General features: G+C 44.6%; 1 long non-coding RNA gene across 1 annotated transcript in view; it reads right to left on the minus strand.

Annotated features, from left to right (window-relative positions):
- Positions 1-542: 542 nt before the first annotated feature.
- LOC115067208 overlaps positions 543-14,037 on the minus strand; it is a 67,701-nt gene continuing 54,206 nt past the window's right edge. Inside the window, exons 2-3 of the long non-coding RNA XR_003846642.1 lie at positions 2,840-2,932; positions 543-1,490 (exon numbers count right to left, since the gene is read on the minus strand). This is a non-coding gene — a long non-coding RNA (uncharacterized LOC115067208). The remainder of the gene's footprint in view (positions 1,491-2,839; positions 2,933-14,037) is intronic.

The raw sequence follows: 14,037 nt of genomic DNA on the forward strand, positions 1-14,037 counted from the left end.
TCTTCAAAGCATAAAAATTTGCTCCTTAATAATTAGTAGATGTGAAAAACATTATCATTGAAATCTACCTGATTACTTTATATCCATGCTCAGATGCCAAGGAGCTCAGAAAGTAACTGACCGTGACTAGTAATAATCTGATATATAGAGATTAGAAATACATGTGCAAACATCTTAATGTCAATTGCATTAAAAATGAAGTTTTCTGCATGAAACTCTGTATTTTAATAATGAAATGGAGATCTTTTTTAAAGGTTAAAACCTCATTTAATTTTATGTCTTATAGGGTTTATACTGAGTACAATATTGTATAACTGTAATAATTCAACTGTAAACCTAAAAATGTACAGCCAATTTTGTAAGAGATGCAGCCTAGCTCAGAAAATTGTTATTGAATATGTCAATGCTCATGTAATGAAATGCTTCTTCTAAGTATGTGGTTATTAAATAAATAATTAAAAAATAAAAAAAGAAAAGAAAGCATGTGCGCTTAGTGCTCAGCTAGCTTTCTCTACTCCGATGCAGTCCAGGGCTCAAACCAGGGAATGAGGCTGCCCACTTTCAGGCTGGATCTTCCCACATCAATTAAGGCATAAGACAACCCCTCACAGACATGGCCACAGGCCAATCTGATCTAGACAATCCCTCATTAAAACTCTCTCCTATGTGATTCTAGGTTGTGATTACTTTTCTCCAGGCCATGATAAAATGCCTGAAAGAAGCAACTTACAGGAGAAAGGATTTACTTCTGCTCTGAGGGGATAGAGAGTTCATCATGGTGGGGAAGGTCTGGTGGCAATTGAACTGTGACACCTCTCCATCACCTGCTGATGTATCACAGAAAAAAGTCTGGAGCTGGCACTCTGGCTTTGCTGAGTGAAAAATGCTCTTTTGAACACAAGAGAGTCAAATGTTGCTAATACACAGCAACAGCAGTGCTGTGCTTGCTGAACATGGTCAGACAGGTCCACTAGGATTAGTCAAACAGCAAGACCCAAGACTGGTTCCCTAGAAGCTGGTTTCAAAATAAGGGTGAGGCTTTTGGTGAGAGGAGGTGGGGGAGTTCCAGCTGTTGGGAAAGTGTGAAGGTTCAGAAGGGGGAATCTGCTCTTGGGCTTATCACTGGGCAACAGGCTTAATCCTTTCTCTTATTCTGGCTGAGGCTATGGTACTTTGTGAACTCACTCTCAGTCTTTCTGCCTGTATGTATGTCTTTTTGCTAGTGCTGACAACTCCTGCTGAAAATCAACCTGTCAGTCAATTAAGGCCTGATGGCTGTTGGTGTCCTGGGGCTGGTGTCAGCAGTGTGAGTCTCCAAAGCAGTGTGAATTCCCTCAAAGTGGTGTGGGCCATGAAAGCTATAAATCCGGACTGCAGTTGAGATGCAGCTGAGGCATCACAGACTCTTGATTTACAAGGAGGCTAGTCCCTGGTCGCTGCTGCTGGCAGTGCTCCTTGCTCCTCACGGGACTCTATGTGGAGGGGGGTGGCTGTGGGAATGACAGGAAATAAATGGAGAGGATGTTTAGTCCTGTGAATGACGGTTCCCCTCCCTCACCATTGTGTTGATCACCCCTGGCTTGTCATAGACTCTAGACCCCTTCGTAGCTACAGTCTGATATGTGTGTGATTGTTTTCTCTCTCCTACTATTTCACAGGCACTTTGAAGGCAGACTCTGGTTCCTATTTCTGGGATCTGCCTCCTTTGCCGCACACCAGGCTCCTTACACCTCACTGGGCTTACAGGGAAGCTAGATGTACATGGGATGACTGGACTGATTAAGTGCTGAATAGAGAGGGAGAGGAGTGAATTAATCCTAGAAGGAGGACCTCTCAGGAAAGCTCTGGCCTCCTTTTTGATAGCTTGCAAACCAATTTGAGGTACCCTCTGCCAGCTGACTACCTCCTTGGCCTGGTACTCCGATTGCCAGCCTTAGGCTGAGCCATTCCTATAGCCTCTGGGGAGACATGGCTGGCCTTCAGTTCTACATATTTCAGTTGGCCCTGTGGGCAGAGTCTGTTCCAAGGCCAATCTGAGTGAATTTGGCCACCTTCCTGTTTTATAAATCCCATTCCTAAACTGCATCCTACAAGCATCTCCTTGCCTATTCTCAGAGGAAAAAAGCTGGCCATCCTGAGCCTGCTTCTCCTCAAGGCAGTCATGCATCTCCTCTTGCACTGAGTGGGTCCTAAATCTGGGCATGGGTGGGACAGCAGTTTAAGAAAAACATGGGAGGCCTCCTGCTCTCCTGTAGCTCTAAGCCCATCAGGGTGACCAGAAGACAAAGCTCATTGCGAAACTCTTCAAGGCAATGCTTGCGTGATAAGCACTACATGTGTGGAGGAAGAGCTTGGCCCAGCCCTGTCTAAGGCTCGCCTGGGTGGGCTGGGGTCTGGGAGGGACCCATAAGGAACAGGAGGAAGTCTGGGGATATAGCTTAGTGGTAAAGTGCTTGCACAAGTATATGTACAAGACCCTAGGTTCAACAGAAGAAGAGAGAGAGAGAGAGAGAGAGAGAGAGAGAGAGAGAGAGAGAGAGAGAATGAGAGAGAGAGAATGAGAATGAGAGGAGGGTTCTTCCAAGAACATGGAAAGCTAATTCAGCCAGTTACCAGCTCTGTGATTCATCTAAGCTCTCTGGTCTCAGGTTCTCTACACAATGAGGTTCTATGCAGGGGTCTGGAATTCTGAGGAGGCCTGGACAGGCATGTAGCCTTGTTGCTAGAGTGCTCTGAGAAGTTGCTGGTCTAGCAGCAGAGGCCCAGGCCACCAGGCGTAAGCAGAGGGCCTGTGATCCTAAGCATCTCTTCACATGACCTCTGGGTTGGAGAGTCATACCTGAAAGGCCATGGGCCAGAACTGCATCCTCAAGACTGGAGAGCAGGTGCCTTAGGCCTGTCAGCTTACCCAGTCTTCTTCCTAATCCCAAGGCTGCAGTGACAAAGAAGAAAAGAACTTTAACTGGGCGAGGGGGTGGGGGGCAAAGAAGCCACATGAGCAGCAACCAGGACAAACAAAGATGTGTTGTTTCCCCAGCTTGTGGTATTTATTTGCAAACAGCAGTGTTTGTGCAGTACACTGTTCTCTTGCCTCCCTGGCCAACAGAGACTGTCTGTGTGCTGGCTCCTCCCTGCCCCGGGTTCCATCTCTGGCCTCCACAGGATTTGCTGCTTGTGCAAGACCCTTGCTCCCTGCACTGGCTCCCTGTCCTTGCAGTCTGAGCAGAATCAGCACTTAGGTAGAGAATTCAGTGTGGCTTAGAAGGGGACCACCACTGTGGCTTTGGGGATATCCAATTAGAGAAGCTATGTGCCTGTCACACTCTAGACACCCACCTCTGACCATAGCTCAGTGTTTCTACCTGAATCCCAAATCTAGGCCCAAGACTCAGAGACAACCCTGGCCAGCACTGTCAGTGCTGGAAAGTCCAGAAGGGGCAGCCTTGGGAGGGTGGTACCCCTGATAATTATGAATAATCAAAGTGTATTAGAGTGTGAGAGTGCCTGGCACAAAGTAGCTTATGTTTAAAGCCTTGGGACTTGGGCAGGGAGCAGTACTCAGTAGTCTGGTACTAAAGACTGGGTCTAGGAGGAGGCTCTGGATGGGCAGAGGGCTGCCTCAATTTAGAGTCCTCTTGGTTACTCTTAAAAGGAGGTCCAGGGCATCCTTGGTTTGGGGTATGGTGCTCACACTCCTGAAGTCATGCTGTGCTTATGGATGTTCATCTTTCCCATCTGCCTTCCCTGCCTATACACACAAGCACTACACCCATATCTGAGTTTAGATCAGTTTCAAATCCCTGTGCTTTGCCTGCAAGTGGGAACTTGGTGGTGCAGAATGGTGAAAGCCATCCTGAGGATCGGGCAGCAAGGGCTCCCACTTGCCAACATTGGGAAAGCATGTCTTAGAGTTGGCTGAACTTACACAAAGGCCAGATTCTTGCTGGACAGCTTCTGAGTCTCCCATGTTCTCTCCCACCTGTCACCCCTGATGCATGGCATATCCATCTGCTCTGGGGCACTCTCCAAACATCTTGGTCCTGATTACTCCTCTATTCAATTTAAAATATCCAAATAAGCTGAGAGAAGTCCTAGAACACTTAAGAAAGACAGATCGATATAGGGGAGGGAGGAGGTAAAGTGCAAGTCAAGTCCAGGAATAGTGAGGTGAGGCAAAGGAACAGTGTCTGGAGCATTAGAGACAGATCTGCTCTGAGGGGTTATCTGAGCTCCACTTTCACACACTGATGACCATTGTGAGGCAGTTGCCCTCCCTGGGTTAAGGGGGCCAATTCTTGCCTCCTGTGTGTTACAAAGGGGTTGCCTGGGGGCCTAACTCAGTGTTGGTGGTCAATAGTTGTAATAACACACATGATCTAAGTTAATGGCAACCCCATCCTTTTAACAGCTCAACCCCAAAGCCATGGAGCCTTTTCTCTCACATCCCACTTCAAAGCTATCAGCAAATTCTGCCTTCTTTCCCACTATCCAGCACACTCCCTCTTCCCACCATTTCCTGTTACTCCTCTCAGGCTGTCACCCCCTCTCCTGCACTGTCATACAAGCTTCTCAGAATATCTCCCAATGCCCCTCAGTTCTTTCTCAACATAGCCCTCTGTGGCTCCCTAGTTCCTTCTCGGAAGCCCATGCAGTATCTAGAAAGACAGTTCATAATCTTCCCACTGCTCATCTCCATGACACGCCCCCGACTCTTCTGCCCAACATTTGCTTCCTTTTCCAGCTCCTCAGCAATCAGGGGTGATGATCTCCTTGGTGTTTGTGGGGGGGGGGTGTTCACCAATGCCAAAGTGACTCAGTCTCCCCTTCTCTGTGCAGCCAGCCTTAGCCACTACAGTTACTACTGCTGCCTGCTCTACCCACAAACCCTTTGGCCCCTCATCTTGACTTGCTGGTCCTTTTCTCACGGTCCTTAGCACATTGGAGCATGAACACAACTTACTGATTTTATCTCTGCATTGTTACCTGGTGTATCTCCTAGGACTCAGCAAGGATTCTCTGTGTTTATGAAGCAATCTCACAAGAAGCCTAGGAAGTGCTTAGGCAACCTACTTCTACCAAAGACAGAAACCCCCAGGTTTTCCACAGAAAAGATGTGGTTCTCAACCTGGATCAAGGTTGGGGAGGTAATGAACAATGGCTCTTCTGTCTGTCCTCTTTAAGGTCATCGGACCTGGGACCCAGATTCAGGCTCAGTTACGAACCCATTTCCTTGACTCCCCTCTGCATAGCTGAGGCCAACTGGAGAATTCCTGAATTTTTTATTCTACTTTCTCTAAGGGAGAAAATTAGAAAAAGTAGCATTCACAATACAAGAACCATAAAGCTATCTGGCTTATGAAGTGTATGTTTCTGATCCAGTTCCCAGAGCATGCAGGTTCTGTCTTCTTTCTGGTACCTTTTGAGGAGGCTGAATTCTTGCAGCAGAGGCCTGGCCAGGCTCTCTATCCCTGGCCTCCTTTTCTAAGTCTCCACCTTCTACCTGCTACCCATCTTTCACCTTCTCCCTCCTGCCCTGACTCTAGGAAACATCCCAGGCCACTTCTCTGGGACAGCAGCTGCTTCTTCTATCAAGTAGAAATAGTGACATTTCAGACTTGAAGTTCTAGTAAGGGGTAGGGAGTGCAATAATGGATGTGATGGCTTTGTCACTTTCAGACTCTGCTCAAACCTAAGATGAATGGGAAGTAGCAGTTGGGATCAGGGTAGACACAGATCCAGTATAAGAAAGAAACCCAACCCAGAGGGGCCAGAGGACCTGTTGACATAGCCACTGTCTACAATGCTCACTCCTCTGGGTCAGATCATTTTTGCTGAGAGAACTTCGATATGGCTAGAGTAGATCAGAAACCTGTATTTTATATACCAGATATGACTTTTTTAAAAGAGTTTTAAATTTTTTATTTTATGTGTATGGTATTTATATGCATGTAAGTACAGCCATGTCATGCAATGTCCACAGGCGTCAAAAGAGGGTGTCAGATCCCCCCGGAACTGAAGTTTATGGACAGTTGTTAGCCATCATGTGGGTGCTGGGAACCAAACCCAGGTCCTCTGCAAGAGCAGTCAGTGCTCTTAACCACTGACCCATCTCTCCAGCCTGTAAGAGTTATTTTTATTTATATGTATGTCTGCTAGTGCCTATAGAAACCAGGAGAGTATGTCAGATCCCTGAAGCTAGAGTTACAGGCAGTTGTAAGGCCCCCAATATAGGTTCAGCAAGTGCTCTAAACCACTGAGTTGTCCCTCTAGCCCCAGCTCTATGATTCTTATGCTGTCTGTGCTAAATAGCAACTCTTTGGTCTTCCATCTGCCTGGTTATAGATGAACCAGGGACTGAGGGAGCCAGACTAGTCAGAATCTAAAGCCCAAAGTGGGGGCATGCCTGGAGGTAGCTGAGTATGGTACAAAGGTCCAGAAGAGGGGCTAGAGAGATGGCTCAGATGGCATTGGCTGCTCTTGCAGAAGCACTGGGTTCAATTCCCAGCATCCACATAGCAGCTAACAACTGTCAGGAACTCCAGTTCCTGGCTCCTCTTCTGGCCTACATGGACAATGCACGCACCTGGTACACTTATATATGCAGGCTAAACACTCAAACACATAAAATAAAAATTAAAAATAAAATAAAAAATTTTTAGCTCACAAAAGTCCAGAGACGCTCATGCCTGGGTGGTAGTGCCTTTAGAGGCACCATCCTCACATTCGTTTGAGAAGCCTTGCTTGACATAATACAATCCATAAGGCACTTACTATGTGTCCAGCATGACAGTTGATATTAAGGATCCAGCTGATAGAAAGACAGGGCTCCTCCCCATTGGGACACATTGCCTATGGGTCAGACAGATGCTGAGCAGGTTCACAGGCAGTTGCTATTAATTTTGTGTGAGTTGTTTTGTTTTGTTTTGTTTCTTGAGACAGGGTCTCCCTATAGCTCCAACTGGCCTGGAACTTGCTATGTAGACTAGGCTGGACTCCATCTCACAGAGGTCCACCTGCCTCTGCCTCCCAAGTGCTAGGAATAAAGGTGTGGGCCACCATGCCCAGCAGAACATTATTATTACCAACAAGACAATTGTTAGAAGGACAGGCCTTGGGTGCTGCAAGGGTACACATCAGGGGAATTTGACTTAGTGGAAGGGCATCAAAAAAATCTTCTGTGAGGAAGTGTATTTGAGCTGAGTACTATTTGTAAGACAGACTATTTCTAGCAAGTCTCAAGAGCCAAACAGCCTTTCTGCATACTGCACCCAGGAAGTTGGACAGTCTTAAGCCACAGTAAGGCCCCTGGATGGGGATGGGATGTCTTGAGGGTATAGCCTAGGCTGGGGCTCCAGTAATCTGAGGGTCACTCTTCTGATCCTGCCCATCCCCCAGCATACCCTTGAACGCACTGAAGCATAGGGACAACAAGGTTCTGGCAGCTCAGTCACCCATGGATGCAGCGAGGCAGGGCCCCATGACCTCATTGCAATGGTGTCTTATAGTCCTGCCAACAGGAGGAGAAAACAAATAGGGAAAAGTCCCCTAGTCCTCCTCATTCCTTCTGAGGAAGACTGGAGCTCTGTAGGCTCCAGCAGACAATATGCCTGCTCAGGAGGCCTGAATGGAATTCGGAATTCGAAAGTACTTGTTTCTCCACAGAAAAAAATTCCAAAGATTGCTCAACATTCCTTTGACTCCAGGAGCTGGAGTTTGGCAGCAGATGCTGAAAACTGAAGGAATGGAGCCAGTGGGTGTGCCTTGCTGTATGGCCAGGACTATCAGGGAATAGCCCCTCTGCCTTCCTCCTGGTGGGGGGAAGAGGGAGAGGGAAGGGGTTTGAAGTTGTTACCCTCCCCGTGGGGGAGCTGCCATGTTCCCAAGCCAGCCAGAGGCTGAAAACCCAGACTCTCTGGCTCTGTGCAAAGCCCTGTCTTCATAGCCCTTGGGAGCCATGGGAGTAACTCACCAAGATTTGCCTTCATTGGTTGCCAGGGAGATGAGCTCCCTCTCCCCAACTCTCTGCTTCATACTAACAGATATTGGCTGACATGCCTTCTCCTCCAGGCAGTCTGCTCCCTGCCTGGGTTGAAATGCATCTCCTCAGCACCTCTGACAAAGAACTTACATTATGTCTCATACAGTGGACATTCTATAAATGTTCTCCTTCTATAAGACAAGAAGAGAAAGTAGAATCCTTTTTGGTTCATGCCTGTAGAATCCTGCAGGACTGTAGCACTGCTCACTACAGGGGAAAGAGCAAGTTATCTAATTGGGGAAGAATGGACCTTTGATTAAATACATTATATGCACCAGAAGAAGTAGGCTCCCCATGAAGGCATGCCTTTGAAGGTCATTGTCCTTGGTTCCCACCCCATTCTTCCTCTCTGCTTCTTGTTTGCCATGTAGTGAGTAACCTCTGCCTCATGCTTCCACAGCCTTGATGCTCTGCCTCACCACAGGATCAGAAACAATACAATCAAAGACTAGAGGCTAGAAACTGAAGCTGTGAGCTATAATAAATCTTTCCTCTCTTACTTGTTTATGTCAGGCATTTTGTTTTGTGATGGAAAATCTGATGACACACACTCAGAGTTCTGTACTCTGGATGAAGAGAAATTCCCAAATAACCACAAGGCTGTCACTTCCTAACCTCAACCACCTGATCCTCAGAAGGGAAGAGCCCTGACTGCTTTGAGAATGAGGAAAGGGTGGGGGGAGGGGAGATAAGCCTATCCAATTTTGCATAATCACCATGTTTTACACATTTGTTTGTTTTTGAGGCAGGGTGTCACTATGTAGCCTCAGATGGCCTGGGACTCCCTATGTAGGCCAGGCTGGCCTCGAACTCACAGAGATCTACCTGCCTCTGTGTCCCGAGTGCTAGAATTAAAGGCTTGCACCACCATAGCGTGTACTTTTAATATGAAATTTCATAACGTATATGTTTCTCATATCCTTTCTTATCTAATCTATTTTTTGTTTGTTTGAGACATGGTCTCCCTGCACCACCAACTGGCCTGGAACTCACTGTGTAAACCAGGCTGGCCTCACTTTCATAAAGATTCACCTGCCTCTGAGTGCTGGGATTAAAAGTGTGTGCTACCATGATTGACTTTCTTATTTAGTATTATCCTAAGCAATACTTCATCCTATTAAACATTCTTTTTTCTCCTTTTCCTTCTTCCTTCCTTCCTTCCTTCCTTCCTTCTTTCCTCTCTTCCTTTTTCCTTCTTTCTTTTTAAAAAAATTTTATTTATTATTGTTAGTTTATGTGTATGAATGTATTGCCTGCATGTAGGTAAGTGCACCCACATCGTGCAATGCCCACGGAGGTCAGAAGAGGCTGTCGGATCCCCTGGGACTAGAGTTATGCACAGTTGTTAGCTGCCATGTGGTGCTAGGATTCGAACCTGGGTCTTCTGCAAGAACAGCCAATGTTCTTAACCCCTGAGCCATCTCTCCAGCCCCTTTCTTGTTTGTTTCTTTGTTTCTTTGTTTCTTTGTTTCTTTGTTTCCTTCCTTCCTTCCTTCCTTCCTTCCTTCCTTCCTTCCTTCCTTCCTTCTTTCTTTCTCTCTTTCTTTCTCTCTTTTTCTCTTTCTCTTCTTTCTTTCTGTGTGTGCATTTGCCCATGTGGGCCCATGTAGAGGCCAGAGGATGACCTCTTATTTTTCAGTCAGAGTCTCTCACTGAACCCAAAGCTCACTGTTTCGTCTAGACTGACTAGCCAAGGAGTCCCCCGGATTCTCCAGTTTCCACCCTCCAATGTTGGGGTTACATGGCATGCACCACCTTTTTAGAAGGGTCTAGGGATCTGAACTCATATCCTTTGTGCTCACACAGTGAGTACTTACTACTTACTGATCCAGCTCACTAAACCCTAAATATTTTAAACATGTCATTATTATAGGCACCCTTTCTTTTGTTTTGAGGGTTTGTTGCTGTTTTGTTTTGGGGATAACTCCTTGACAGGAAAGGAAGGTGCAGCATTATGTGCTTGGCTGGCTGTGGTCCTTCCCGGGTACCACTATTCCAGGTTCCAGTATTCTATGGCATCTTAGTGGGTACAGAGCTTTAGAGTATAGAAGGAATTAGACTTTTGCTATGTGGTAGACAAGTTCTTTACCATTGGGCTGCATCCCCAGCCTCATCTTTAATTAGTTAGTTAGTTAGTTAGTTAGTTAGTTAGTTAGTTTTTAGTTAGTTAGTTAGTTAGCTGTTTGGTTATTTATTTGAGACAGGGTCTCACTGTGTAGCCTAGGCTGGCCTGAAACTCTCAATCCTCCTGCCTTAGCCTCAGTGCCAGATTCTAAATGAGTACCACCAAGCCAGGCTTCTTTTTTTTTTTTTCTTTTCTTTTTTTTGTAGCCCAAGTAGACCAGATTGGCCATGAACTCACAGAGATATGCTTGCCTCTGTCTCCCGAGTTCTGGGATTAAAGACGTATGCCCCATACAGGGCTCATCTTCCTTTTTAAAAAAGCCATTGCTCTTATCATTGATTTTTGTTCCCCTTTATGCATAGAGTACAATTGTTGCAGCCAAAGCTAATTTTTTTAAATTTATTATTTTTATTTTATGTGTATGCGTGTATTGCCTGCATGTAGTTAAGTGCACCCGTGTCGTGCAATGCCCACAGAGGTCAGAAGACGCTGTTGGATCCCCTGGGACTAGAGTTATGCACAGTTGTTAGCTGCCATTTGGGTGCTGGGATTCGAACCTCAGTCTTCTGCAAGAACAGCCAGTGTTCTTAACCACTGACCATCTCTCCAGACCCCTAAATATTTTTAAGATTATTAAAATGTTTCTAAATTTTCCTCAAGAAAAGTTGTTCTAATTTACACTCAGCCCCTAATAAGAGTGTTGCCTGCAGCCCTGTCGAGGAGGTTAGTTTCTCCTTGTTAAAGTCAGTGAATGGATTTGAGAAAGACTTCACTTGGTAGAAGTGATGGGCTTGCTTTGTTGAGGGAGGTGAAATCGTGAAAAGTGGGACTGATGATATGGGGCCCTTTGCTTAACTGTGTACTCAAATGGGGAAGCTTTTAGCTGAGAAAGGAAGAGAAAGAACGAGGACTGGGATCAAGAGAATAGAAACTGGGTTTGGGAGTTGTACATTCAAAGAAAACAAACAAAAACCCACATAAGACCCAGTGGGTAAATAATCAAAAACATTTCCACAAAGAAAACATGCAAATGGTTAAAGAATAGCAAAGTAGCAATTTTACCATTTCATTTTCTAAGATTCAACCCATTGAAAAATCATAGAATTAAAAATTTTTACAACTTTAGTTAAGGGAGGGAGAGTTGGGAACGATTCACAGAGGCACGGGAAGAGACCCTGACGCACTGACAGTATTCTCCTCATCTTTTTTTCCTTTGGGTCACTTTATTCAGCGGCATTTCATGTGGTAGGAAACAGGAGAGTTGAGAGCTTCTACCTTACCTCTCCAGGGGGCCACTAAATCTATCTCTGTACTCAAGGCCAAATATCTCAGGGAAGGGCTCTGACTGAAGATGCATGCCCAATCATCTGGTGCCTGAGGGTGAGCTATGACTGTTCACTGTAGGTCAAGCAGCTGTCCTTGAGTTAGTGAAAAGCTCTGGAGATGGGATTTAGGAGAATGTACACGAATCCAGTGGTTGAGTTAGGAAGAGCATGAGACAGATGAAAAAGATGCTCTTCTAGGGTGACGAAACAGCGAGTACACCTTGACTCCAGGATACCCACATATTTTTGCTCATAAAATAATGCCACCAAAGGTCTTCTTTTAACATAATATGGCCATTACCATTTCAGTGAGATGTACCTCAAAGTCTGCCTCTGGCTCAAGTTCAGATTCTGTTATCTAGGAATTTTTTAAAAATAGGGACCTTATGTGTAGTACTATCAACATAGCCAAGTACACATGCCTGGAAAGGTTATAGCCCTAGAGAAAAGCCTACTTGTGTCACTTCCTTAGACCAATGTCATTTCTTACTATATTGTAAGTATGGATCCTTATATTTACAGACAAGTGTACCTCTCACCACTCATTAAAGAAGTTTCTTTTTGCAACAGATGGAGACTATTTTGAAGTTCCACAACTGGTCAAACAAACAGAATAAGTGACTGGGAGGTGCCGAGCCCTAAGTGACACATCTACAATGCAACCTCTCACCTAAGGCTTAGAGGACATTACAGAAGAGGGGGCAGAAAAAAAATGTAAGAGCTAGAGGAACAAGACACCTGTCCCTACTTAAGGCATGCTAGAAAAGATAGAGAAGCTACCCCAATGAAATCTCCGCAGTATGGTCGTCTAATGAGATCTACATAATGACAAAACCAGTTGACATGCCAAGGTGTATGGGGGGGTATGTCATGAGTCCCACCTCAAGATGAAGAGCTATAGGTAACCAATGGATGCTGAGGAAAGGAGAAATCAGTTTTCTCCAGGGACTAGCTTCCTGAAAGGCTATCTAATTCCAAGTGGGTACCTAGACCCAGGTACACAGGAGCGCCACTAAATGGACCCTATAAATATGTATGTATATGTATCAATAATAATCAAAGAGGAGGACAAGTAATTGAGGAGTTGGGGATGGGACATGGAAGGAGTTGGAGGGGGACTGGGAGGGATAGAAGCAATGCAAAGACTATACTCATGTATGATATTCACAAAAATGAAAAAATAAATAGCACTTAAGCTTTTCTTTTTTATTTTTTTTATTGCTGTTGTTGTTCTTGTTTTCTGAGACAGGGTCTCACTATGTAGACCAGGCTGGCCTCCAATTCATAGAGACCCATCTGTCTCTGCCTTCTAAATCCTGGGATTAGGGGTGTGTACCACCACACTCAGCCTTCTTGTTTATTCTTCGTATTCTGTGCACTTGTGACTTTTTTGCTCAGCATTCAGTAGGCACTTTCTGTCAGGATTCTGAGAAATTCTTGACTGTTCTCTCTTCAAACAATGTTTTCCACCATCTGTTCTAATCCTTCTTTGAAACTCTTTTTGGATGGAGTCTCTGAAACTTTTCCATTTCTCACAATAATTGCCCTTTCATAACTATTTTTAACCTCCTGTGCTATGTTCTGGGTGAATTCCTTAGCTCCATCTTCCAAAGCACTAATTATTGATTCAACTATGTTCTTTCCGGAGCTTTCCCATCTGTTCAAATACTGGCTTCTTCATTTCCAGGGCTCTTTGCTGTTCCTCTTTCATGTTCACATATTCTTGTTAATGTTTTTACTCTTAGTTATTTTACAACCATTTCGTCTTGCTCTACAACTTCCCTTTCATCTGGAGGGAGCTCATCGCACTGCTTTTGTTGGCAGTCGTCCGTCAGATTCACAGTTTTCCTGCTTCTCCTCCATGGAGATGTTTGTTTTCTTTTGGAATGAAATGCGGTGGTCTGCTTCTTTTCCTCTTTCACTGAGGTAGTGTCTTGGAGTGATGATGCCCACCTCAGATTCTGGAGCCACACTCCCCGTGCTAAGATCTTGGCTTTCTGATTCATGGCTTAATATCTCCACAGCTTTGGTAACTCTTCCATTTTTAAAAATTATTTTATTTTTAAATTATTTATTTAATAACCACATAATTAGAAGAAGCATTTCATTACAACAGCATTGACATATTCAACAAAACTTTCCAGAGCTAAGATGCATCTCTTTCAAAATCGGCTGTAAATTTTTAGGTTTACAAGTTGAATTATTACAGTTATAAAATACTGTACTCAGTATAAACCCTATAAGACATAAAATTAAATGAGGTTTTAACCTTTAAAAAGCACATGTGTCTCTCATATCTATATATCTGATCATTACTAGTCACAGTTGTTTACTTTCTGAGATCCTTGGCATCTGACCATGGATATAAAGTCATCAGGTAGATTTCAACGCTAATGATTTTCACATCTTCTTATTATTAAGGAACAATTTTTTATGCTTTGAATTATTATTTTTTAAATTTAATAACCACATGATTATAAGAAGCATTTCATTACAGCTTTAACATATTCTGTAACAATTCCCAGAGCAAAGATGCATCTCAAAATTGG

The sequence above is a fragment of the Nannospalax galili genome, unplaced genomic scaffold (assembly GCF_000622305.1).
Source record: "Nannospalax galili isolate Female #2095 unplaced genomic scaffold, S.galili_v1.0 scaffold5, whole genome shotgun sequence".
Lineage (NCBI taxonomy): Eukaryota > Metazoa > Chordata > Mammalia > Rodentia > Spalacidae > Nannospalax > Nannospalax galili.